Below are 27,872 nucleotides of genomic sequence, written 5' to 3'. Positions count from 1 at the left end.
TCCACGTCTGAGTAAGCATTGTTACTTCCAGTTAATTTGGCAACCAGCTGATCTTCCAATTTATTATGGACAGTTGACCGGATTGTCTGACCACTGCTTTTGAAAACTGTGACTGCTGGTTTATTTGTTCCAGTGGTTCTGATGAGTGTTGGTGACATTGTGGCAGAACCTGGAAGAAATATCCTGGTACCTCTCCCTCAGTTAATATCACAGATTATGAGCAAATTTAATAGCCTTTCCATAGCTGTTTGTGAATGCTTGCTGTGTTCAAAATTACTGCCATATAGCCTTATGCAACGGTAAGTATAACTCAAAGTGAGTCATATACGTGAAGAAATTTTGAGATGAGGTGAGGTACAAGTACTTTTGAATCTTTTATGAGTTATGAAAAGCAATATATTGTTATACCAAACCAAACTGTGCTGTTGCAACCTCTGAATGTTAGCTCAATTAGTTTAATGCATTGAGAGCTAATTGTTACTCTGCACCATGAAAATGCATTTGAATAAGTTTGAAATTGCAGGCAGTTTTTAAAGAAGATTTAAATTCTTCAGTTGTGTCTGTTTTATTTTAAAACTTTAAATATTTTTAAAGAAAACAAAATGGCAGCGACAGTGCAGGTGTGGAGTCTTGTGGTATAGAGCTACAGTTGTAATTTGTCTTGTAGGTTGTTGCTAGCCACATATGTTTTGAATTCTAAAGGCCTTGTAAACCATACAGCAACTAAGAGAGGATGTTTATAACCAAATACAAAAGTTCAAAGTCATTGTCTAATTCTTTAGGGATACACTATGTCTTGCACAATTTTCCATTGACTATTTTATAACTCTGTAGCAAAAAAAATCATTTTAAGATTACACTTCTCATTTGATGCATGTTCTCAATTAATCTTTATTGCAAAACTGTGAAATTAATAATCATATTGATAGGCTGGAAGTATTTTATGGTCTGTCAGCATACATGGAGGATTAAAAAAAATGTTGCTTTGCTTAAAACAGTGGTGATAACTCATTGCACGAGCACACTGTAAGATTTGATTTTGAGCCACACATCTTGTTCCCAGGTTGAATCTTTAGTTTGTGCTGAATTAGTTTGTGACCTTTCCCAAGACTACAATACAACCCAATGAGCGTCGTCCAGCCACATTGGGAAATAAATCAGTTCAGAAAAGGGAGGGTCCAGAGAATCTCCAAATTATTCAATAATTTCTGCTTAGAAGCTGTCAATATTGGTCAAGGCAGACACTGGCATGGCTGTAGAGCTATTTTCTCTGTCTCCATCTCTCTCTCTCTGTCTCTCTCTCTCTCTCTCTCTCTCACTCATCCCTCCGCTGTCAGTCTCGGTCTCTGACTCTCTCTCTTTCTCTACCTCTGTATGTCTCCCCCCCATCTCTGTCTCTTTCTTTCAAAACCCCAAACCTCCACTTCCAAATGCTCCAAAAATAATTAATCAATCCAGCTCATGTTTTCAAATTACTTGAAAATTTAGCCATGGATGGAATGATGTGTCTAACTCGATGAACAAGGTTCTTGCTGGCTTTCCATTGTGGAGTAAAACACAGACAGGAGAGTTGGTTTGGACAAAATAATTAGGAAAAGGTGATCCTATTGTGCTAGCATTTCCTGTCTGATTGTATGATACAGGGCTGTATACAAAAATAAAAGGGTCATTGCCTGGAAGAAAGAACAATGGATTGTGGGGATGTCAGGAGGTCATTTGTAGGGAGGGCATGAGGATGAAGTGTCCCTCAATCTATGATGTAGCTACTGAAATTGATTTGTGTTTTGTACAGTAATAAACAGAAATAGGAATGAGAGTTCTTGTGGTAATGTGCACTGTTGCCCAGTTGTGCTCTGGAGATAAGAACTTTGGTTTTGTGCAAGCTATGATTCCAGCCAATAGATTGTTACCCCCCAGATCTTACTAGGGCTCCTTGATGCATCACCCGCCCCCACTTTGTGAAATGTGACCTTGATGCCAAAGCAGCCACGCTTATCTAACCTGTCTAATATAGCTCTCTTGTGCATGTTTCAACTACATTTACTTGTAATGAGATCTGGAGCAGAGTGGCCCTGGTGTAACCTAAACCGAGCATCAGTTATTGGTAAGTGCTGCCTAATATCAGTCAACAACACCTTCCATTACTTTGTTAGTGATTGAGAGTAGGTTGATGAGGCGATAATTTGGATTTTGATGGGGTGATGATTAGATTTATCCTGCTCCAGTGAACAAGATTTACCTGAACAATTTTCCATTTAAGATCATGGACATTGCCAAAAAACACATAAGAAGACAAATTTTTCATCTTGCACTCAGTCACACTGAAACGCAGGAAAACCAACCTTATAAAGGAAACAACACTATATAGTGGTTGACTGGGGACAGCCCCTTAAGAAATTCCTGTCATCAAATTAATCAAGTAATGCATCAAAGCAGGTTTGTACTTCAGCAGTGTAGTATTAGACTGGTAATTGTCAGCCTGAAACCCAGACCCTAGTAACCCACATTGGTCAAAAGTAGAAAGGTAAACTTTTCTCAGAAAAATGCTGAGGAATATTGATTTGTTTGGGTAATTAATTAGAAGCTACCTTTGCTATGTTTCATGTCAATCTTTAGAAAAGTATAAGCCCAGTTATGGTCTTCATGCCAAGACAGAAAAATAATCAACATATTACTGTGTACTGTTGTATTCTTTTGGTACATTAGATAATCCTTTGAGGGCCAGATTCCTTTTGAAAAGCTGGATTAAGTTTTGGTATTTATCGTCAACCTGAAACAAGGGCATGTGCCAAGAGCAGTTCAATTTTGAGCCGCCTCAATTGAAGTTTAACAGTTTCATTTGGAAGTGAGTCTGTAATTGCTTGAGCAAGCGTCATCATTTCTAGGGAGAAACTCCATATTCTGCCCACAAAGCAGAATTATGAACCACAAACAAGTTAACAAGTCCTAAAAATGATACACTGTTGTGCACCAGTACCACTACTAGAATAACGTACTGGCCGACTGCATAGACTAGTTGAGCAACAACCTGACACAGTCACAGAAGTGTGCATCACCATCACCATTCCTTGGTATGTCCTGTCCATACCAGAGGTTGTGGTACACAGTCAGGAGGTAATTGCCTTGGGACATTTTCATGGTGTCGGATCTAACATGGGCAAAGACACCACCTGGCATTTCCCCACTTCACCCACTTAATGAGTACTCCTAAATCTTGAGCACAAATTGAGGATGGTTGGTATCCGATACCAGGAGTGGTTATGCAGCACCACTATTGACTGAACTGACCAATAAAACATCTGCTAGATCTGTTATTAGCACCTGAGCCAACAAGAGAGTAAAACGTACCTGAACATGTTATCATCGATGTAACTGTCACAAATGCACTTGTCCATAACCATATTAGTAAGTGTAATCATGTACAGTCCTTGTGAAGATGAAGTCCCAAATTCACATTGAGATTGCCCTTTCATTTTGTTAATTGAAAACATTTGAACAGATCTAGCAACCCGACTGGTGATCCATGAGCCACTGATGGCCGTTGGAAGCAGCAGAAATGTATTCAACACAATCTGCGACCTCAGGGCCTCATATACTCCCAATCCTACCATTAGCTGGAGTTCTGGTTAAGTGAAGAGTGTAGGAGAACAAGCCAGGAGCAGCACAAAGGCATATCTAAAAACCAGGTGAAACTACAAATCAGGACTACTTGTGTGCCAAAATAGTGTCTGAGCGAAAGTGCGGACTGTGGATGCTGGAGAGTCAGATTCGAAAAGTGTGGTATGGAAAAACACAGAGGGTCAGGCAGCATCTGAGGAGCAGGAGAGTCGAAGTTTTCTTGATGAAGAGCTTATGCCCAAAATGTCGACTCTCCTGCTGCTTGGATGCTGCCTGACCTGCTGTGCTTTTCCAGTGCCACACTTTTCGACTCTGTCAAAATAGTGTGAGCAGCAAGTGGTAAAGCTAAATGATTCCTCAACTAATGGATCGGTTCTATGCTCTGATGTCTTATACATCCAGTCAAGAATGGTGGTAAACAATTAAATAACTAATAGGAAGAGGAGACTACACAAATATCCCCCATCATAAAAGATGAGTGAGCCTGGTGCATCAGTGGAAAAGACATGGCTGACCCATTTGCAACCATGTGTGGTGCCAATGTTACTTGCCGCAGATAGACCAACTACACATTCCCCTCCCCACTACTCTCTCAGTCAAATTTGTAGAACTCCCTTCCTAACAGCCATGTCAATCTCCCTGCACCAATGCCAACAAGAGAGGATCTAACTGTTTCCCCTTGACATCCAGTGGCATTAGCATCACTGAATCCTCCACTTTCAACATCTTGGGGGCTTCCTACAGTTAAAACTTTGTTATTGAGCATGATTGATGAATGTGTGTTGGCAATTAGTCAACAATATTCAGTAGGTTGTTCCTGAGACAGTACCTTCCCAACCCACGATTACCACCATCTAGAAGGACAAGGGTAGAAGATACATGGGAACGCCACCAACTACACATTCCCCTCCACACTACTCTCTCAGTCAAACTTGTAGAACTCCCCTCCTAACAGCTATGTCAATCTACCTGCACCAAATAGATTCCAGGGGTTCAGGAGATCAACTCATCACCACCTTCTCGAGGGCAACTAGGGATTAGCAATGAATGCTGATCCCAGCCAGTGATCCTCACTTCTGTTGTGTGAATAAAAATAATTAGTTCAGATGCAAAACAAGGTGCTGCTTTCTACTTTAAGGTTTGAGAGAGGGTGAATAGTGAAGTGGCCCAGCACAGCAGAGCATTGCAGTAAAACCTCTAAAAGCAGAAGACAATCTTGCTACCATGAACTTCAAACCACCTCTTCAAAAAATAACCAAGCTGTCAGTTTCACTGACCTTTGCCGTGAGCTCTGTACCTATTTGTTCACACACAATAACCAGAACTAACCCAATAATTTAATAAATTTCAATTTAAAACTTAAGAACAGTTTCTGAGATTTACAATTTACCGTGTTTATTTCTAAAAATGATACGTTATCGGAACATAGAGTCATAAAGATGTACAACATGGAAACAGAGCCTTCGGTCCAACTCCAACCAGATATCCCAACCCAATCAGGTCCCATCAGCTAGCACCCGGCCAGTATCCCTCCAAACCCTTATTCATCTACCCAGCCAGATGCCTTTTAAATATTGCAATTGTACCAGCCTCCACCACTTCCTCTGGCAGCCCATTCCATACATGTATTACTCTCTGCATGAAAATGTTGCTCCTCAGGTCTCTTTTATATCTTTCACTTCTTACCCTAAACCTATGCCCTCTAGTTGTGGACTCCACGACCCCAGGAAAAAGACCTTGTCTATTTATCCTCATGATTTTATAAATCTCTATAAGGTCACCCCTCAGCCTCCGATGCTCCAGGGAAAACAGCCCCAGTGTATTTCGCCACTCCCTATAGCTCAAATCCTCCAACCCTGGCAACATCCTTATAAATCTTTTCTGAACTCTTTCAAGTTTCCCAACATCCTTCCAATATGGAGGAGACCAGAATTGCAAGCAGTATTCCAAAAGTGGTCTAACTAATGTCCTGTACAGCCACAACATGACTCCCAACTCCTATATTCAGTACTCTGACCAATAAAGGAAAGCGTACCAAATGCCTTCTTCACTATCCTATCTACCTGTGACTCCACTTTCAAGGAGCTATGAACCTGCACTCCAAGGTCTCTTTGTTCAGCAACACTCCCTGGAACCATACCATTAAGTGTATAAGTCCTGCTAAGATTTGCTTTCCCAAAATGCAGCACCTCGCATTTATTGAAATTAAACTCCATCTGCCACTTCTCAGCCCATTGGCCCATCTGGCCTAGATCCTGTTGTAATCTGAGGTAACCCTCTTCGCTGTCCACTACACCTCCAATTTTGGTGTCATCTGCAAACTTACTAACTGTACCTCTTATGCTCGCATCCAAATCATTTATTAAATGACAAAATGTAGAGGGCTCAGCACCGATCCTTGTGGCACTCCACTGGTCACAGGCCTCCAATCTGAAAAACAACCCTCCACCACTACCCTCTGTCTTCTACCTTTGAGCCAGTTCTGTATCCAAATGGCTAGTTCTCCCTGTATTCCGTGAGATCTAACCTTGCTAATCAGTCTCCCATGGGGAACCTTGTCAAACACCTTACTGAAGTCCATATAGATCACATCTACTGCTCTGCCCTCATCAATTCTCTTTGCTACTTCTTCAAAAAAGATAAGGCCCCGGGGCCTGATGGTCTACATCCCAGGGTAGTGAAGGAGGTGGCTCTAGAAATCGTGGGTGCGCTGGTGATTATTTTCCAGAGTTCGATAGACGCAGGATCAGTTCCTGCGGATTGGAGGGTGACTAATGTTGTACCACTTTTTACGAAAGGAGCGAGAGAGAAAGCAGGAAATTATAGACCAGTTAGTCTGACCTCAGTGGTGGGAAAGATGCTGGAGTCAATTATAAAGGATGAAATTATGACAGGATAGCAGTAACAGGATAGGTCAGAGTCAGCATGGATTTATGAAGGGAAACCATGCTTGACTAATCTTCTGAAATGTTTTGAGGATGTAACTCTGAAGATGGACAAGGGGGATCCAGTGGATGTAGTGTACCTGGAATTTCAGAAAGCCTTTGATAAAGTCCCACATAGGAGGTCAGTGAGCAAAATTAGGGCGCATGGTATTGGGGGCAAAGTACTGACTTGGATTGAAAATTGGTTGGCCTCTAGGAAACAAAGAGTAGTGATAAACGGCTCCCTTTCGGAATGGCAGGCGGTGACCAGTCGGGTACCGTAGGGATCAGTGCTGGGACTGCAGCTTTTTACAATATATATTAATGATATAGAAGATAGTATTAATAGTAACATTAGCAAATTTGCTGATGATACTAAGTTGGGTGGCAGGGTGAAATGTGAGGAGGATGTGAGGAGGATGTTAGGAGATTACAGGGTGACCTGGACAGGTTAGGTGAGTGGTCAGATGCATGGCAGATGCAGTTTAATGCGGGTAAATGTATGGTTATCCACTTTTGTGGCAAGAACAGGAAGGCAGATTACTACCTAAATGGAGTCAAGTTAGGTAAAGGGGCAGTACAAAGAGATCTGGGTGTTCTTCTACACCACTCAATGAAGGTAAGCATGCAGGTACAGCAGGTAGTGAAGAAGGCTAATAGCATGCTGGCCTTCATAACAAGAGGGATTGAGTATAGAAGCAAAGAGGTTCTTCTGCAGCTGTACAGAGCCCTGGTGAGACCACACCTGGAGTACTGTGTGCAGTTCTGGTCTCCAAATTTGAGGAAAGACATTCTGGCTATTGAGGGAGTGCAGCGTAGGTTGACGAGGTCAATTCCTGGAATGGCGGGATTACCTTACACTGAAAGACTGAAGCGACTGGGCCTGTATACCCTTGAGTTTAGAAGACTGAGAGGGGATCTGATTGAGACGTATAAGATTATTAAAGGATTGGACACTGTGGAGGCAGGAAACATGTTTCCGCTGATGGGTGAGTCCCAAACCAGAGGATACAGCTTAAAAATAAGGGGTAGGCCATTTAAGATAGAGATGAGGAGAAACTTCTTCACCCAGAGAGAGGTGGGTGTGTGGAATGCTCTGCCCCAGAAGGCAGTGGAGGCCCAGTCTCTGGATTAATTTAAGAAAGAGTTGGATAGAGCTCTCAAGGATAGTGGAATCAAGGGTTATGGAGATAAGGCAGGAACAGGCTACTGATTGAGGATGATCAGCCATGATCATTAATGACTGGTGGCGCAGGCTTGAAGGGCAGAATGGCCTAGTCCTGCACCTATTGTCTATTGTCTTTCAAAACTCAATCAAGATTTTGAGACATGATTTCCCAAACACAAAGCCATGCTGACTATCCCTAATCAGTTCTGGCCTTTCCAAATATGTGGACGTCCTGTCCCTTAGGATTCCCTCCAACACAGTGGTCAGCACTGCTGCCTCACAGCGCCAGAGACCCGTGTTCAATTCACACCTCAGGCGACTGACTGTGTGGAGTTTGCACATTCTCCCTGTGTCTGCGTGGGTTTCCTCCAGTTTCCTCCCACAGTCCAAAAGTGAGCAGGTTAGGTGAATTGGCCATGCTAAATTGCCCGTAGTGTTAGGTGCAGGGGTAAATGTAAGGGAATGGGTCTGGGTGGGTGCCCTTCGGTGGGTCGGTGTGGACTTGTTGGGCCAAAGGGCCCGCTTTCACACTGTAAGTAATCTACATCTAATTCTAAACTTGCCCACCACCGACGTCAGGCTCACAGGTCTGTAGTTCCCTGGCTTGTCTTTACCGCCCTTCTTAAACAGTGGCATCACATTAGCCAACCATCAGTCTTCTGGCACCTCACCTGTAACTATCGATGATACAAATATCTCAGCAAGAGACCCAGCAATCACTTCCCTAGCTTCCCACAGAGTTCTAAGGTATACCTGATCAGGTCCTGGGCATTTATCCACTTTTATGTATTTCAAGACATCCAGCATTTCCTCCTCTGTAATCTGGACATTTTTAAAGATGTCACGATATATTTCTCTATGTTCTATATCTTCCATATCCTTTTCCACGGTAAACACTGATGCAAAATACCTGTTTAGATTACTTACAGTGTGGAAAGAGGCCCTTCGGCCCAACAAGTCCACACCGACCCGCCGAAGAGCATCCCACCTTGACCCATTCCCCTACATTTACCCCTTCACCTAACACTACGGGCAATTTAGCATGGCCAATTCACCCAACCTTCACATCTTTGGACTGTGGGAGGAAACCAGAGCACCCGGAGGAAACCCATGCAGACACGGGGAGAATGTGCAAACTCCACACAGACAGTTGCCCGAGACGGGAATTGAACCCAGGTCTCTGACGCTGTCAGGCAGCAGTGCTAACCACTGTGCCAGATTTAGTATCTGCCCCATCTCCTGCGGCTCCACACAAAGGCTGCCTTGCTAATCTTTGAGGGGGCCTATTCTCTCCCTAGTTACCCTTTTGTCCTTAGTGTATTTGTAAAAACCCTTTGGTTTCTCCTTAACTCTATTTGCCAAAACCATCTCATGTCCCCTTTTTGCCCTCCTGATTTCCCTCTTAAGTATATTCCTACTGCCTTTATACTCTTCTAAGGATTCGCTCGATCTATCCTGTCTATCCCTGACATATGCTTCCTTCTTGTTCTTAACCAAACCCTCAATTTCTTTCGTCATCCAGCATTCCCTATACCTACCAACCTTCCCTTTCACCCCAACAGGCATATTCTGTCTCTGGGCTCTTGTTATCTCTTTTCTGAAGATTTCCCATTTTCCAACCATCCCTTTACCTGCGAACATCTGCCCCCAATCAGCTTTTGCAAGTTTCAGTTGAAATGACAATTCTGGTTGCTGGAAAATTTGAGGTGGTAGAGCACAGGATAACACCAAGTTTACTATATTGACCAGAAACTGAAGAGGACCAGCCTCATAAACACAAATACTGAGGCTACAAGAGCAGGCTAGAGGGTGGGAATTCTGCAGCGAGTAACTCACCCACTGGCCCACCAAGTCTGTCCACCATGTACAAGATACATGTTTGTGATATATTATGCTTAAGGTGCTTCGATGAGTGCAGTTCCAACAGCACACAATAAACTTGACAACCCCTTACTAGTGAAAAACCTATCTATGTCTATCTTAAATATACTCAATGACTTGGCCTTCAAAGTCCTCTGCCGCAATGAGTTCCACAGATTAACCACCCTTTAGAACATAGAACCATTCAGTGCAGAACAGGCCCTTTGGCCCTCGATGTTGCGCTGACCTGTGAACTATTCTAAGCTCATCCCTCTACACTATCCCATCATCATCCATGTGCTTATCCAAGGATTGTTTAAATCACCCCAATGTGGCCAAGTTAACTACATTGGCAGGTCGGGCATTCCATGCCCTTACCACTCTTTGAGTAAAGAACCTGCCTCTGACATCTGTCTTAACTACAAAATGAGGGGTCATAGATTTATGCCCCCTCATATGAGCTGTCGTCATCATCCTAGGAAAAAGACTTTCGGTGTCTATCCTATCTAATCCTCTGATCATCTTGTATGTCTCTATCAAATTCCCTCTTAGCCTTCTTCTTTCCAATGACGACAGACCAGGTCTCTCAGCCTTTCCTCATAAGACCTTCCCTCCAGATCAGGCGACATCCTGGTAAATCTCCTCTGCAACTTTTCCAATGCTTCCACATCCTTCCTGTAATAGGGCGACCAGAACTGTACACAATATTCCAAGTGCGGCTGCATTAGCATTTTGTATAGTTGAAGCATGACATTATGGCTCTGGTACTCATTCCCTCTACCAATGAAACCTAACACACCGTATGCCTTCTTAAAAGCACTATCAACCTGGGTGCCAACTTTCTGGGATCTATATACAAAGACTCCAAAATCTCTCTACACATCCACACTCCCAAGAACCTTTTCATTGACCCAGTACTCTGCCTTCCTGTTATTCTTCCCAAAGTGAATCACCTCACATTTAGTTGCATTGAACGCCATTTGCCACCTCTCAGCCCAATTCTGCAGATTATCCAAGTCCCCCGCAACCTGTAACATTCTTCCACACTGTCCCTTACTCCACCGACTTTAGTCTCATCTGCAAATTTACTAACCCTAGTTAGTAAATGCCTGCATCTAAGTCATTTCTAAAAATGACAACCAGCAGTGGTCCCAAAACAGATCGTTGTGGCACGCCACTAGTAACTGCCACTCGCTGCCTTCTTTCAGAAAGCCAGTTTCTAATCCAAACTGCTAAATCCTCTTCAATCCCATGCCTCTGCATTTTTTCCAACAGCCTAATATGTGGAACCTTATCAAAGGCTGAACTGAAGTCCATGTACACCACGTCAACTGCCCTACCCTCATCTACATGCTTGGTCACCTTCTCTAAAAACTCAATAAGGTTTGTGATACACGACCTGCCCTTGATGAAACCATGTTGACTATCTGCAATCAAATTGTTGCTTGCTAGATGACTGAATAAATTGCTCATCATCTCAGTTCTTCAGTTTGAAGCTGTTCTGTTGGTCCTAGTCTCTCCTACGAGTGGAAACATCTCCTCCATGTCCACTCTATCCAGGACTCTCAGTATTCTCTAAGTTTCAATCAGATACATGCCCCCTTCTCCAAACTTCTAAACTCTGTTGCATATGCACCCTTAACTGCACCTCATTCTTGTAAATCCTCCTCAGCACCTCCTCAAATACTAGCACAACCTTCCTTTGGGCCCAAAACTGCTTCCAATGTTTCAAATGCATTCTGACCAGGGCCTTATGCAGCCTCAGCAATACATTTCTGCTCAAGCCTTCTTAACATGAGTGCTAATATTGTATTTGCCTTCCTAATTGCCAACTGAGCCTAAATGTTAACCTTAAGACAATCCTGAACTAGTATTCCCAAATCCCTTTGTGCTCAGATTTCCAAAGTCTTTCCTCATTTAAAAAATATTCTGCCTGCCAAAGTGCACAACTTCACATTTTCTCACAGTGTAAATCATCCGCCACTTCTTTGTCCACTGTCCTTCTGCAGCCTTTTTGCTTCCTCAACACTATCTGCCCCTTCATCTATCTTTCTGACATCTGCAAACTTAGTAGCAATGCCCTCAGTTCCTTTGTCCAGATCATAATGTATTATGTGAATAGTTGTGGTCCCAACATGGAGCCCTGTGGAACCCCACTAGCCACCCTAAAAAAAGACCCCTTTATTTCTATTGTCTGCCATCTCCCGGTCAGACAATCCTCTCTCAGTGCCAGTACCTTGCCCCTAACACCATGGCTTTTATCTTATTTAGCAGCATCCTGTGAGGCACCTTGTCAAAGGCCTTCTGGACATCCAAAGAGATCACATCCAATGGCTCTCTTTTGTCTAACTTGCTGGTTACCTTTTCAGAGCATTCCAACAGGTTTGTCAGGCATGACCTCCCATTGACAGTGCCATACTGACTCAGCTATTTTTCCAAACACTTCCAAGTACTCCAAACTCTCATGCTTACTAATGGACTCGAAAATCTTACCAATGATCAACATCAGATTGAGCAGTCGATAGTTTCCTATCTTCTGGCTACCCACTTCTTAAACTAGAGTATTACATGAGCCATTTTCCAGTCCCCGGACCCTTTCTGACTCCAGTGATTCCTGCAAAATCACCACCGACGTCTCTACAATCCCCTCAGCTAACTCCTTCAGGATTCTGGCATCTTGTCCATCTGGTCCAGGTGATTTATCCACCTTTAGACTTTTCAGCTTCCTCAGCACTTTCTCCTTTAGTGATCGTCACTACACTCACATCTGCCCCTTGACTACCTTGATGTTCTGGTATGCTGCTGATATTTTCCACTGTGAGAACCGATGCAAAGTACCCATTGAGTTTATCTGCTAGTTTTTTGTTAACCATACTACTTCTCCAAGATCATTTTCCAGCAGTTCATGCTTGTTCCTCTCTCACTTTTATTTAGAAAATCTCTTACAACCTTCTTTTATATTTCTATCTAGCCCTTTCTTTCATATTTCAGCTTTTTCTCCCTTTTTGCTTTTTAGTTGCCCTCTACTGGTTTTTAAAACCTTCCCAATTTTCCAGCTTCCTGCTAAACTTCATCATGTTGTATGCTCTCTCATTAGCCTTTATTCTGTCCCTTACTTCCCTTGTCAGTCATGGTTACATCATCCTTCCTTCAGTATGGCTCTTCTTCCTTAAGATGAATTTCTGCTGTGCCTCCTGAATTACCCTCAGAAACTCCTTTCGTTGTTGCTCCACCATCTTCCCTGCCAGGCTCCTTTTCCAATCAACTCAGGCCAGCTTTTCCCTCATGTCTTTGTAATTACCTTTACTCAATAATAATACTGTTACATCTAATTCCAGCTTCTCAAACTGTAGGGTGAATTCTATCATATAATGGTGACTGCCTCCAAGGAATTTATTCACCTTAGCTTGTACGAGGGGGCATAACTACAAATTGAGGGGTGATAGATTTAAGACAGATGTCAGAGGCAGGTTCTTTACGCAGAGAGTGCTAAGGGCATGGAATGCCCTACCTGCCAATGTAGTCAACTCAGCCACATTAGGGAGATTTAAACAATCCTTGGATAAGCACATGGATGATGATTGGATAGTGTAGGGATACGAGCTGAAAATAGTTCACAGGTTGGCGCAACATCGAGGCCAAAGGACTTGTTCTGCGCTGTATTGTTCTACGTTCTATGTTCTTAAGCTCCCTAATCAAGTCTTCCTCATTACTAAATTCAAAATTGTCTAGTGGGCTCTACCACCACCTGCTCCAAAAAAAACCATCTCATAGACATTCCACAAATTCCTTTTCCTGGGATCCACCACTAATCTGATTTTCCCAGGCTGCCTGCATACTGAAGTCCCCCATGATTATTGCATTTGTGCCTTTCTTGCATGCCTTTTCTATCTTCTAATTTATTTTCTTCCCTTCATTCTGACTACTGCTAGGAGGCACATACACACCTCCCATGAGGATATGTTTCCTTTATGGTTCCTCAACTCTATACATACAGATTGTGTGCCATCCAATTCTATGTCATATGTTGCTATTGATCTGATGATATTTCTTACAAAGAGCGCAACCCACCCCCTCTGCCTATCTGCCCTTTCAACAGGACGTGTATCCTTGGATATTTAGTCCCAACCTTGATACCCTTGCAGCCATGTCTCTGTAATACCCACAACATTGTACCTGACCATTTTCAATCAGTGTAACAAGCTGATTTACCTTGTTTTGTGTCCTGTGTGCATTTAAGTACAACAGTACAACTGCATTGACTGCTCCCCTTCTCATAGTTGTCTATTCTCCCTGAAGTTAGATTCCTGACCATTCTCTGTCTTACTACTTGTTCTGGAAGCTTTAATAAACTCTGCTGAGCCCCCTTCCCAAACCACCTCTAATATTTTCCATGCAAATGAACCCATCCCCCAACTATTTAGTTCAAAGTTAAACAGCCATAGTTATGTGATAGCAAGAACCCTGTTTCCAGCGTGATTCAGGTAGAGCCCATTCATCGGAACAGTTCCCTCCTTCCCCAATATGGGTGCCAACAACCAATGACTTCAAACCCGTTTCTCCCACACCAATCTTTGAGTCACGTATTTACTTTAATCCGGTCGACCCTGTGCCAGCTAGCTCATAGCTCAGGTAGTAATGTGGAGATTATTACCATTTCTGTTTTGCTTTTTAATTTGGACCCTAGCTGCTCATTCTCCCTCAGCAGAACCTCTTTCCCCTTTCTACCTATGACATTGGTATCATTAATGGCTTAGGCACACCTTCAGCTGCAAGTGGTCCTCCAAGTCGCTCACCATCCTGACTTGGGAATATATTGCTGTTCCTTCAGTATTGCTGAATCACTTGCCTACATCACATGGACTGTAGTTGCTCAAGAAGGTAGCTGGCCACCACCTTCTCAAGGGATGGACAATAAATGCCTGTTCACCAGTGGTACCCAGATCCTGTGAACAAATAGATTTTTAAATGTTGAGCCTCCACAGCCTGATGTGTTTGTGGCTGTGTCCTGAGTGTCTTTTCATTCTTTTGCTTCAAAATTATAATTTTATTTTTAAAAAAAAGCAAATGGTAATGAAATTACATAAGAACCAAATCAGAAATTTAAAAGCTGGACATAACTTTAGACCTAGGCAAAAGTGAGGACCGCGAATGCTGGAGATTAGAGTTGAGAGTGTGATGCTGGAAAAGCACAGCAGGTCAGACATCATCCAAGGAGCAGGAGAATTGACGTTTCGGGCAGTAGACCTGTCAGCCTCTACAGAGATAATAGATCAGTCAGTGATTAGATTAGATTACTTACAGTGTGGAAACAGGCCCTTCGGCCCAACAAGTCCACACTGACCCGCCGAAGCATAACCCACCCATTCACCCCTTTACCTAACACTATGGGCAATTTAGCATGGCCAATTCACCTGGCCTGCATATCTTTGGACTGTGGGAGGAAACCAGAGCACCCAGAGGAAACCCACGCAGACACGGGGAAACTCCACACAGTCAGTCGCCTGAGTCGGGAATTGAACCCGGGTCTCTGGTGCTGTGAAGTAGCAGTGCTAACCACCGTACTGCCCACTATGATCTTAAGATGTATGATCTTAAGTCATACATCCCTCCATATCAAAATTCCCAGTAAACCATTTCATCTTGTCCATTCATTGTCTCCCTCTAAAATCCCCTAAAACCACATTTCTTTTGGTGAGCTCAGACTAAGCCCCACTCTCTGCAACTGGATCCTTGGTTTCCTGATCCACAGGCCACAATCAGTGAAGATTGGGGACAATATTTCATCTTCACTAACGCTCAACACTGGAGCCCCCCAAGGGTGCGTACTCAGCTCCCTACTGTACTCACTGTATACCCATGACTGCGTCACCAAATACCAGATTAATGCCATTTATAATTTCACCGATGGCACCACTATAGTTGGTCGAATCTCAGATGGCGATGAAACAGACTATAGACGGGAGGTGGAAGACCTGGAAAAATGGTGCATTGAGAACAACCTAGCTCTCAATGCCAGCAAAACCACGGAACTCATTATTGACTTTTGGCAGGATGTTACTTTTTCCCCCTATGCATAAACAGCACAGAGGTGGAATGAGTGGAGAGTGTCAAGCTCCTGGGAGTGGTCATCAATAACAAGCTTTCTTGGACTGTTCATGTGGACGCGCTGGTTACAAAGGCCCAACAACGTCTGTTCTTCCTCAAGCAGCTGAAAAAATTTGGCATGACAATGAAAACCCTTTGTCAACTTTTATAGTTGCGCCATTGAGAGCATTCTGTCTGGATGTATCACTACCTGGTATGGAAACTGTACCATTCAAGATTGGAGACGGTTACAGAGAGTGGTGAACTTGGCCTGGACAATCACAAAGGCCAGCGTCCCATCTATAGAATCCATCTATCAGGCCCTCTGTCAAGGAAAGGCTGCCAGCATCCGTTCCACCCTGGCAATGTTTTCTACAACATCTACCATCGGGGAGAAGGTACAGAAGCCTGAACACACACACCAGCCGGTTTCAAAACAGTTTCTACCCTACTGTTGTTTAGAATACTGAATGGACTCACAAAACCTTAGCATTCGCCTGTACCTGTGTTTTTGTTTCTGCCGTTGTTTACCTATTATTTGCTTATCTATGCTATTTAACTCTGTGATCTGCCTGTATTGCTCGCAAGGCAAAGCTTTTCACTGTGTCTCGGTACACGTGACAATAAATTCAATTCAATTCTAACAAATTTGCAGACTATCCCATTTGGCAAATCCTCACCCCATGACACACGCACACAGACAACGTATCATGCATGTTTAGGGCCCTTTTTGTTCATTACTTTTGAAAAATTTCAACTTTACTCATCTAAGCTTAGTTATCAAAACAGCCATGAATTGGCAGCTATATCTAATATTTTGAGCAACACTTAGCCTGCATGCTGATATTATCTTTCTATTATTTTTTAATAAGCTCAGAACCTGGCACTTTAGTAAAATTAAAATACATAAAGTTGTTCTGAAATCATGTATGGAAAGTAGCTCAGTTGTTTTATTCAGTGTTCTAACAACATTCATTTGGATGGTAAAAGTGGACTGTTTCAAATGAGCACTAAGATCTGGCAAGTCCAAGAAGAGAAATTTCTACTGGGACTCTACTGCTAAGCTGCTATAGCTGATTGAACAGTCATGGAAATCCTTAGCAGAAGTAACACAATGCTACATGCTGCCAATATAACATCACACTAGTGGGATGGCTTGCCTGAAGATAATTCATACCCTAATTATGTACCATTCCCTGACCATTTACCTCTTCAGTGTTTTTTCCTAACCATTAAGTGAAGACCAAAGGTTGTTGACTGGCTTTCCCAAGGTGTTTCTCTTCCTGCAAAAACATTGTCACATCACACTTTACATTACATTAACTCAGTTTGATACTTTCACTGTGGTCTTTCTTTGTCAGTTAAATGTGGAAGACATTGTGTAAATACAAATTTCAAATTTGTAGAGACATTTCAAATTGATAGAGACAAAGGAAGCTTTTACCTTACAGTCAAGTGCTAGTTGAAAATCTAAATAACTGATTTAATTTTAATACTTAGTCCTCCCTTCAATGGCTGGTGTTATCTGATATATGCTGCATACATATGGAGTATAGTTTAGCAAGATTCCTTTGTGGTTTTCCAAATATAATCCTGACTCCAATTCAAATACACAGCCATGTATGACCTGATGGCAGTAATCTTGTTTTTTTGAGGATTGTTGTAATATTATCAGATTGCACAGGTACATACTGCTCATTACAATAGTCCTTTGTGCAATATTTTAGAAATCCTTTTTCCTCCTTTGTAAAATATATCAGCATCATTGTACATAGGCTAACATTCTTATTTTAATAAGCATCTTAGAATTCTTGGATTAGACAGCACAGAAGAAGTTCTTTGATCCATTGTGCTTATAATGGCTGTTTGAAAGAGCTACTCGATTTGTACTAATTCCTTGTGCTTTCCTTCTAGCCCTTACTTTCTTTTTACCTTTTTCACATATTTCTTGAATTCCTTGTGGAAGTTACTATAGAATCTACATCTCTTTCAGCGAGTGCATTTTTCCTGTTGTTTTGATTTTACTATAATTCCATATCATCCACTTTAATGGCATTGGCTCCTGCTATTTTGTGCTACCATAAGTATCAGACTTCTGGTAGCTGTTCTTTGTTTCAGAATGAGGGGCGGGCGGGTGGAATCCAATTCGAATGCAACATGCCACATCACTTAGAACCCCCCCCCCCCACCCCCCCCCACCCCCCGCATATGTACTAGTACATGCCCACACACTTTCCAGCATTGACAGTATCAAGAAAACAAATTCTTGTTTTCTTTCTTCTCCCTTTTTCAAGGGCCTTTCAAACTAACTTTAGCACATTTAATTCAGGGACAAAATTCTTAATATGACTGAATATTAGACATTGTGATGCATTTGTATAAAGTTGAAAATCACACAACACCAGGTTATAGTCCACATCATTTGTATAGAGTGCTATAATAGTTATCATTTTGCAGTCCGGTACCTAATGACATTTGAGAATTTGTGAGCTTGAGTTTTTCAGCAAAGCATAATTTAGTTTCCTGCTGTCATCTGACAGGAATTTCATTACTTTGCATGTGCTGTATAAGCATACGAAACAGCTATTGAAAATTTTGAGTATTTGAAAAGTATATTTTCACTCCATGTAGGTCACAATCACAAATGAATGTCAATGTTGTAAATTCATGAAATGGTATGTCCTCTACATACATCTTACACTGATGATGATACAAAGCCAGAAACCACATTCAACTCTCATATTTGGTGTTCTTTTGATACTAAATACCATTTGTAACAACCAAAATCTGTGTAGGAGTAGGCAAAGCGAGGGAATCCTGCCTATATGAGCACTGTATCAGATCTGATATGTTATCTGGGTGTTTTTGTTCTGAGGGTTCTAAGGTGGGGTGCCGTTGCTATTTTAAACAAGCATGCTTTGCATCCCATTCAGAATTGCACTGCTTGCAAAAATAAAACCCTTAGATCTTCAGTAAAGGGGCAAAAGAAATTCGGAGTTGGCATGGAAAGTCTTTATAAGCAATGCAGAGTTCTGTCGAAGAGTAGAAGGTAGATCAAAAGATAGCAGTAAGGCAGAGGTGGAATATTTCGTGCTGTCTACAGTGCAGTTTCTGCGTGCAGTGAAAATGCATGTGAAAACTATTTCCTAGACTTGAGCCCAGCTGAAGTTCTCAGCTGTGCCAAAATGAAGAAGAGACCCTTTAGTTAAGTAGTGTGAGGGTTTGGGTGTTTGCTAAAGATTTCACAACATTATGAAGAGGTACAAGGAATATATCTGGTTCCCCGCTTAACATTTACATAGAACAGTAGAGCACAGAACAGGCCCTTTGACCTACCATGTTTGTGCCGACTATGGTACCATTCTAATCTAATCCCATCTGCCTGCATATGGCTCATATACCACTATTCCCTTACTGGCCACATGTCTGTCTAAATGGCTTTTAGACTTTGCTGTCGTATTCGTTTCTACCAACTTCCCTGGCAGCAAGTTCCAAGCACTTATTACCCTTAGTGTAAAAAAACCCTTTCCTCGCTCATCTTCTTTAAACTCTCCCTTCTCACCTTAAACCTATGTCTCATTGTTTTGATATTTCTACCCTGAGAAAAAGACTCTGACTGTGCATCCTATCCATACCCCTCATAATTCTATATGCTTTATTTCATATCAAGTTGTCCCTTAGCCTCTGATGCTCGTCTGAAAATAATCCAAGTTTGTCCAACGTCTTCTTGCAGCTAATACACTACAATGCAGGCAAGCCTCTTCTGCAGCCTCTCCAAAGCCTGTACGTCCTATAGTACGGTGACCAACACCACTGAAAATACAAAGCTAAAAACCGAAAGAACTACAGATGCTGGAACTCAAAATAAATGCACAAAGTTGCTGGAAAAACTGAGCAGGCCTGGTAGCATCTTAAGGAGAAATCAGTGTTAATGTTTAAGATGCAGTGACCCTTCAGAACTGATGGGAGCTTGGAAAAAATTGATTTTTACGTGGAAGATAGGGTTGGGAGAGGGCTTAAGGTGTAAACAATGGGTGGAGATAAAGCCCAAACAGAGAGAGGGACAGTTGGACAAACAAAGGAGGAGATAACGGTCAGTCTGGGGGATTCAGTAGCTGCTAATGGGGACTGTTAGTGGTTAACAGTGGGTTTTGCGTGTAATAGACCATGTGAGAATCAGGTCTGGTGTGTGGAATTGCAGGAGAGCATGTGGAAGATGTTCAAGCCCTAAAATTGTTGAAGTCAATATTGAGTCCAGAAGGCTTTACAGTTCCCAAACGGAAAATGAGGTGCTATCCTTCCAGCTTGTGCTGACTTTCACTGGAGCACTGCAGCAAGCCTGAGACAGAGATGCTGGCCAGGAAACATGGTGGTGTGTTGAAGTGGCAGGCAACTTACTCCCAGGTGTTACGAGCTAGTGAGGGCAGGAATAGGAGGTTGGAGCAGATGAATGCGTGGCTGAGGAGCTGGTGTATGGGAGAAGGATTTACATTTTTGGATCATTGGAATCTCTTTTGGGGTAGAGGTGACCTGTACAAGAAGGACGGATTGCACCTAAGTTGGAAGGGGACGAATATATTGGCAGGGAAATTTGCTAGAACTGCTTAGGAGGATTTAAACTAGTAAGGTGGTGGTGGGGGATGGGGGGGGAATTGGTGGGACCCAGGGAGATAGTGAGGAAAGAGATCAATCTGAGACTGGTACAGTTGAGAACAGAAATGAGTCAAACAGTCAGGGCAGGCAGGGACAAGGTAGGACTAATAAATTAAACTGCATTTATTTTAATGCGAGGGGCCTAACAGGAAAGGCAGATGAACTCAGGGCATGGTTTGGAACATGGGACTGGGATGTCATAGCAATTACAGAAACATGGCTCAGGGCTGGGCAGGACTGGCAGCTTAATGTTTCAGGATACCAATGCTACAGGAAAGATAGAAAGGGAGGCAACAGAGGAGGGGGAGTGGCATTTTTGATAAGGGATAGCATTACAGCTGTGCTGAGGGAGGATATTCCCTGAAATACATCCAGGGAAGATATTTGTTTGGAACTGAGAAATAAGAAAGGGATGATCACCTTATTGGGATTGTATTATAGACCCCCCAATAGACAGAGGGAAATTGAGAAACAAACTTGTAAGGAGATCTCAGCTATCTGTAAGAATAATAGGGTAGTAACAGTAGGGGATTTTAACTTTCCAAACATTGACTGGGACTGCCATAGTGTTAAAGGTTTAGATGGAGAGGAATTTCTTATGTGCGTACAAGACGATTTTCTGATTCAGTATGTGGATGTACCTACTAGAGAAGGTGCAAAACCTAACCTACTCTTGGGAAATAAGGCAGGGCAGGTGACTGAGGTGTCAGTGGGGGAGCACGTTGGGGCCAGCGACCATAATTCTATTCGTTTTAAGATAGTGATAGAAAAGGATAGACCAGATCTAAAAGTTGAAGTTCTAAATTGGAGAAAGGCCAATTTTGACAGTTTTAAGCAAGAACTTTCGAAAGCTGATTGGAAGCAGATATTCGCAGGTAAAGGGATGGCTGGAAAATGGGAAGCCTTCAGAAATGAGATAATGAGAATCCAGAGAAAGTATATTCCTGTCAGGGTGAAAGGGAAGGCTGGTAGGTACAGGGAATACTGGATGACTAAAGAAATTGAGCGTTTGGCTAAGAAAAAGAAGGAAGCATATGTCAGGTATAGACAGAATAGATCGAGTGAATCCTTAGAAGAGTATAAAGGAAGTAGGAGTATACTTAAGAGGGAAATCAGGAAGGCAAAAAGGGGACATGAGATAGCTTTGGCAAATAGAATTAAGGAGAATCCAAAGGGGTTTTACAAGTATATTAAGGACAAAAGGGTAACTAGGGAGAGAATAGGGCCCCTCAAAATCAGCAAGGCGGCCTTTGTGTGGAGCCACAGAAAATGGGGGAGATGCTAAATGAATATTTTGCATCAATATTTACTGTGGAAAAGGATATAGAAGATATAGACTGTAGGGAAATAGATGGTGACATCTTGCAAAATGTCCAGATTACAGAGGAGGAAGTGTTGGATGTCTTGAATCGAGTAAAGATGGATACATCTCCAGGACCTGATTAGGTATACCCCAGAACTCTGTGGGAAGCTAGAGAAGTGATTGCTGGGCCTCTTGCTGAGATATTTGTATCATCAATAGTCACAGGTGAGGTGCCAGAAAACTGGAGGTTGGCTAACGTGGTGCCACTGTTTAAGAAGGGAGGTAAGGATAAGCCAGGGAACTATAGACTGGTGAGCTCGGCCTCGGTGGTGGGCAAGTTGTTGGAGGGAATCCTGAGGGACAGGATGTACATGTATTTGGAAAGACAAGGACTGATTAGGGATAGTCAACATGGCTTTGTGAGTGGGAAATCATGTCTCACAAACTTGATTGAGTTTTTTGAAGAAGAGGATTCATGAGGGCAGAGCAGTAGATGTGATCTATATGGACTTCAGTAAGGCATTCGACAAGGTTCCCCATGGGAGACTGATTAGCAAGGTTAGATCTCATGGAATACAGGGAGAACTAGTCATTTGGATACAGAACTGGCTCAAAGGTAGAAGACAGAGGGTAGTGGTGGAGGGTTGTTTTTCAGACTGGAGGCCTGTGACCAGTGGAGTGCCACAAGGATCGGTGCTGAGCCCTCTACATTTTGTCATTTACATAAATGATTTGGATTTGAGCATAAGCGGAACAGTTAGTAAGTTTGCAGATGACACCAAAATTGGAGGTGTAGTGGACAGCGAAGAGGGTTACCTCAGATTACAACAGGATCTGGACCAGATGGGCCAATGTGCTGAGAAGTGGCAGATGGAGTTTAATTCAAATAAATGCGAGGTGCTGCATTTTGGGAAAGCAAATCTTAGCAGGACTCATACACTTAATGGTAAGATCCTAGGGAGTGTTGCTGAACAAAGAGACCTTGGAGTGCAGGTTCATAGCTCCTTGAAAGTGGAATCGCTGGTAGATAGGATAGTGAAGAAGGCGTTTGGTATGCTTTCCTTTATTGGTCAGAGTATTGATTACAGGAGTTGGGAGGTCATGTTGTGGCTGTACAGGACATTGGTTAGGCCACTATTGGAATATTGCGTACAATTCTAGTCTCCTTCCTATCGGAAAGATGTTGTGAAACTTGAAAGGGTTCAGAAAAGATTTACAAGGATGGAGGATTTGAGCTAAAGGGAGAGGCTGAATAGGCTGGGGCTGGTTTCCCTGGAGGCTGAGGAGTGACCTTATAGAGGTTTACAAAATTATGAAGGGCATGGACAGGATAAATAGGTAAAGTCTTTTCCCTGGGGACAGGGAGTCCATAACTAGAGGGCATAGGTTTAGGGTGAGAGGGGAAAGTTGTAACAGAGACCCAAGGGGCAACTTTTCCACACAGAAGGTGGTACATGTATGGAATGAGCTGCCAGAGGGTGTGGTGGAGGCTGATACAATTGCAACATTTAAGAGACATTTGGATGGATATATGAATAGGAAGGGCTTGGAGGGATATGGGTTGGCTGCTGGCAGGTGGGACTAGATTGGATTGGGATATCTGGTTGGCATGAATGGGTTGGACCGAAGGGTCCGTTTCCATGCTGTACATCTCTATGACTGTATGACTCTATAACTGGAAGCTCAGTGTCTTCTTTTGCTGTCAGAATGTAAGTGTTCTGCAAAGCATTCACCCACTCAATGCTTTGTTTCCCCAATGTAGAGGAGACCACATTGTGAGCAGTGAATGCAGTAGACTAGGTTGAGTGAAATGCAAGTAAAATGGCATGCCATCACCAAACACATATTCTATTCCCCTCCCCTCCCCTATCAATCTTCAGCAAGGACTGTTCTGTCCGGGATGCCCTGGTCCACTCCTCCTTCACTCTCCACACTCCTCCCACAGCTCTGTGGTGCCTTCCCCTGCAACCACAGAAGGTATTACCCCTGTCCACTTACTTCCTCCCTCCTCAGTATCTAAGGGCCCAAACGCACCTTCCCACGTGAAGCAACCCATTACCTGCACTTCACTCAATCTAGTCGACTGCATTTGCTGCTCACAATGTGGTCTCCTCCACTTTTGGGAAATGACACTTAGACTGGATGACTGCTTCGCAGAACACCTGCGTTCTGATCACAGAAAAGACCCTGAGCTTTGTTGCCTGCCATTTCAATACATCCTTGCGTTCCCTGGCCAACATCTCTGTCTCAGGCTTGCTGTAGTGCTCCAGCGAAGGTCAGCACAAGCTGGAAAAACAGCACCTCATTTTCTGCTTGGGAGCCCTATGGATGTCTGGACTCAATATTGAGTTCAACAATTCTGGGGCTTGAGCACTTTCCCCACACTGTCCCCTTCCCCGATACACCAGGTTTTGTTATCAGATGGTCTGCTATTAGACACATTGTTAGCCATTAATAGCAGCTACTCATGCTCCTGCTGACAGACCTGTTGAGGTTTTCTAACAATTTCTGTTTTTGTTACCACTGAAAATAAATTCACTAAACATTCATCTGAGTGCTATTTATTGTATATTGCTGAGTGTGAATAGCTATCCAGTCGCTCGCTGTACCTCTAAGCAATTAACCGTGTGAGAAATGTTTTGAGTTGTGTTAAAATGAAAGGATTTTTCTTTATTTTTACAGAACAAGTTAGGGATTTTGGTTTGTTTCCAACTCTGTTTGTCAAAGATAATTCTAAGACTAACATTAAATGCACAAAATTAATTGAACATCCGTCTGAACATATTACTGAACAGAGTAGGCCCTGATTTGGTCTTTGGTCTGTCATTCCAGTCAGAGTGACAGGCCAGTAAAACTGATCTGAGTGTTTCCATAGTAGAAAGGGGCTTTGTGCCCTCTAGTTAAAAATATTTGCACGTAGGTGAGCACATGAGGACAACATCCTCATGCTGGCTAGCATTTAGGGCCGCACGGTGGCCCAGTCATTAGCACTGCTGCCTCGCAGTGGCAGGGACCCGGATTTGATTCCATCCTCAGGCGTTTGTGTGTGAAGTTTACACATTGTCCCCGTGTCTGCCTGGGTTTCCTCCAGGTCCTCCGGTTTCATCCCACAATCCAAAAATGTGCAGATTAGGTGGATTGGCCAAGTGGGCGGCACGATGGCATAGTGGTTAGCACTGCTGCCTCACAGCACCAGAGACCCGGGTTCAATTCCCGCCTCAGGTGACTCTCTGTGTGGAGTTTGCACATTCTCCCCGTGTCTGCGTGGGTTTCCTCCGGGTGCTCCAGTTTCCTCCCACAATCCAAAAATGTGTAGGTTAGGTGAATTGGCCTGGCTAAATTGCCCGTAGTGTTAGGTGTAGGGGAATGGGTCTGGATGGGTTGTGCTTTGGCGGATCAGCGTGAACTTGTTGGGCCGAAGGGCCTGTTTCCACACTGTAAGTAGTCTAATCTAAATAGCCCATAGTGTCCAGGGATGTGCAGGCTAGATGGTTTCCTCAAGGGAAATGCAGAGTTACAAGGATAGGGTCAGAGGGTGGGTCTGAGTGGGAGGCTGTTCAGAGGGATGGTGTGGCTGAATGGCCTGCTTCAATACTGCAGGGATCTCGCTTAGCTGTGATCTCTCCCTCTTCGTGCTAAAGCATTTGTCTGTAGGCTGATAGGGGGGCACATTTTGCATACACACAAGTGTACAGATAGTAGCAAATTAAATGATTGCTTTACTGACTGAAGCACAAGTTGAGACAGTGACCCAGAGGAATTCCTTGCACCACTTCTCACTTAAGAGGGTTGTGGATGCTCAACCATCGATACTGAAAATGGTGAATTTCTGTGTGAGTAGTATTCACAGAGCAGAGTGCGACCTGACAGTACTTAATATGTTCTAACTTGTTATAATTGATCATTCAAGTTGCCGTGTAGCAGCGGATATGGATGACTGTGCCTTCCGAACATTGAGAGATCGGACCATGCTAAGTGAACAAATCAGGGCAACAGATTTACAGCATGAACAAAAGAAAACAAAATAGCTGGAAATACTTGGCAGGTTGGGCAGCATCTGTGGGTAGAGAGACAAAATTAATATTTCCATGATCTCTCTCAGCAGTTCTCTCTTCCACTATTTTCCTCTCTCCCTTCGTGCTGGCTGACCACCTATTTCCAGTATTTTCTGTTTGCAGTCGTGTTTTTCAATTTTTCAGCCATTTGTTTTATGTCTTCGCTGGGCAGAAAGGCGTCAGATTGGAGAACGGGGAGTTGTTGAGCAAATTGACAACTGAATGGGAGGCCAAAGGGTAGGAAGTTGAAAGATTCAAAATGCAGCTGTGAATTACTTAGTAAAAGTGTCCCCGCCCCAGCACCGCACAGACCCACCCAAGAATGCATGCACAGAGAAGATTAGGAAGTTGGGCACTGAGGGATACAATCAAATGGCTTGATTACATCTTGTCAGACTACAGTTGAATGTGTCATCCTCTGTACTAGCACATTGGGAAGGTTTTCTGTTTCAAAGGGACTATATAAATTCTGCACAACAGCAGACCAAATTATGCATTTACTTCCTAAATTATAGCTGTGTGTTTTATTTATAATTCATTTACATTGAATGATTAAATTAATTTTCTGTTGAATAAAGGGGGGAATAGATTCCAAGATGCACCAGGTCCTTTTCTCATATGCTGGAGTTCATAGAATTATACGACATAGCAGGTAGTTATCTGCCACTTCGTGCCTCTTTGAAACAGCTGTTCCATTCATTGCCAAACAGCTATTTCCCCAGAGCCCTAAAGAACTTCATCTTGCCGGGATTTACACGTTCCCATTTTAAAATTCCCATTGAATCAGCTTTCATCGCCCTTTTTGAATAGTGCATTTCAGTCCAACATTGTGTTGGCCTGACTGAGACAATACATTGTCTGCCTGTTTGCCACAGCAGTTATCTGAGTCACTATGTTGTTTGGTGTGACCAAACATGCTGAATAAGGGATTCGTCCTGTTGTAAGAAGTGGCAAAATTTATGAATGGTGTTGGAAAGTGCCATTTTAATCTGGGATACTGAGGTTTGGAATCCAATTTGACATACTGTTGCAGAAAAGTACACTAAAAGGTTATAATAGCATACTTGGCACCATTCCACCAGAAAATATGGTGCACCGTGTAGCATTGTTAAGATTAGACTGTTTTTGATATAAACACGGAGTTGAAATGAAGGAAGTTGCTGGTATCTGGGGGCAGGAGTGGTGACAGAGCAGGCCACAGAAGAAGGTTACCAAGTACAGACAGAGGAAATTGATGGTCTGTACTTTGCCTTGAGGGGACCCAGACCTCATCTATGTGCGTCTGTGTGTTTGGAATAAAATGACTACGTTAACAAAACCCAGTTTGCTCAGTCATGTGGTTAACATCATTAGGCATAATGCAACCTGCTGAAAAAAACATGTAAGATTATTTTGAAATTTTTTAGAAGTGATTCATTGCAACTTTCTTCTTAGAAAATCTTGAAATGAAACTGTGACATATCAATTACTCTAAGAAAATTAAGTTGTTATGAAAAAACAAAAGATCAGACTTTAATTGAACTTTAGTTTTTCAGTTTGCTGGAAGCTTTAAGAAAAAAACAGAACTCTTCCAATGTGCCACTATACAGCAAAGGTAAAAGAACAAAGGATTTTGCTGCTGCTTTGTGCCAGCCTGTTTGGTCTGTTGGTGTACTAGTTACAACATATTGCTGTTATATTCCACCAGTTTGCAGATGTAAAGATTTTATTCCTTCTTTGTCCATTCATTTAAAGAAAATGTTTCTTACTTTTGATAGTTCTCCTACCTGTAGCACCTCCCAATCAACCCTCATTTCTTAACAACGACACAAGCTTTAACCACATGTCTCATTTGTTTATAGAACAACAGTGTCTATACTTGAAAAGTAACTAGTTGGCTCCAAAGTATCATGTCGAAGTGAAAGGTGCTAGATAGATGTGTTTATTTTTTTCTTCAAACAGGATAAGGCAAAGTTTGTGAGCAGTAAAATATAAATGTGAATTTGGAGGACCATTCTATCTTATTTCACACAAATGGACAGTTCAGAGCTTTGGGGAGTGTCGAACTCACTAGAGCAGGAAAATTGACATTTGATGAGGGCTTTTGCCCGAAATGTCATTTTCCCTGCTCTTCGGATGCTGCCTGATGTGCTGTGCTTTTCCAGCGCCACTCTAATCTTGACTGTGTGCTACAAATGGTTCCAACCCCTCACACATATTGCCTT

General features: G+C 42.7%; 1 protein-coding gene across 1 annotated transcript in view; it reads left to right on the top strand.

Annotated features, from left to right (window-relative positions):
* The window catches only part of acoxl (acyl-CoA oxidase-like), a 392,592-nt gene that overhangs the window by 109,464 nt on the left and 255,256 nt on the right, over positions 1-27,872 (top strand). The window lies entirely within an intron of this gene.

Source organism: Chiloscyllium punctatum, chromosome 3 (assembly GCF_047496795.1).
Source record: "Chiloscyllium punctatum isolate Juve2018m chromosome 3, sChiPun1.3, whole genome shotgun sequence".
Taxonomy (NCBI): Eukaryota; Metazoa; Chordata; class Chondrichthyes; order Orectolobiformes; family Hemiscylliidae; genus Chiloscyllium; species Chiloscyllium punctatum.
The sequence above is the reverse complement of the archived record's forward strand: the minus strand, read 5'-3'. Positions and strand labels throughout refer to the sequence as shown.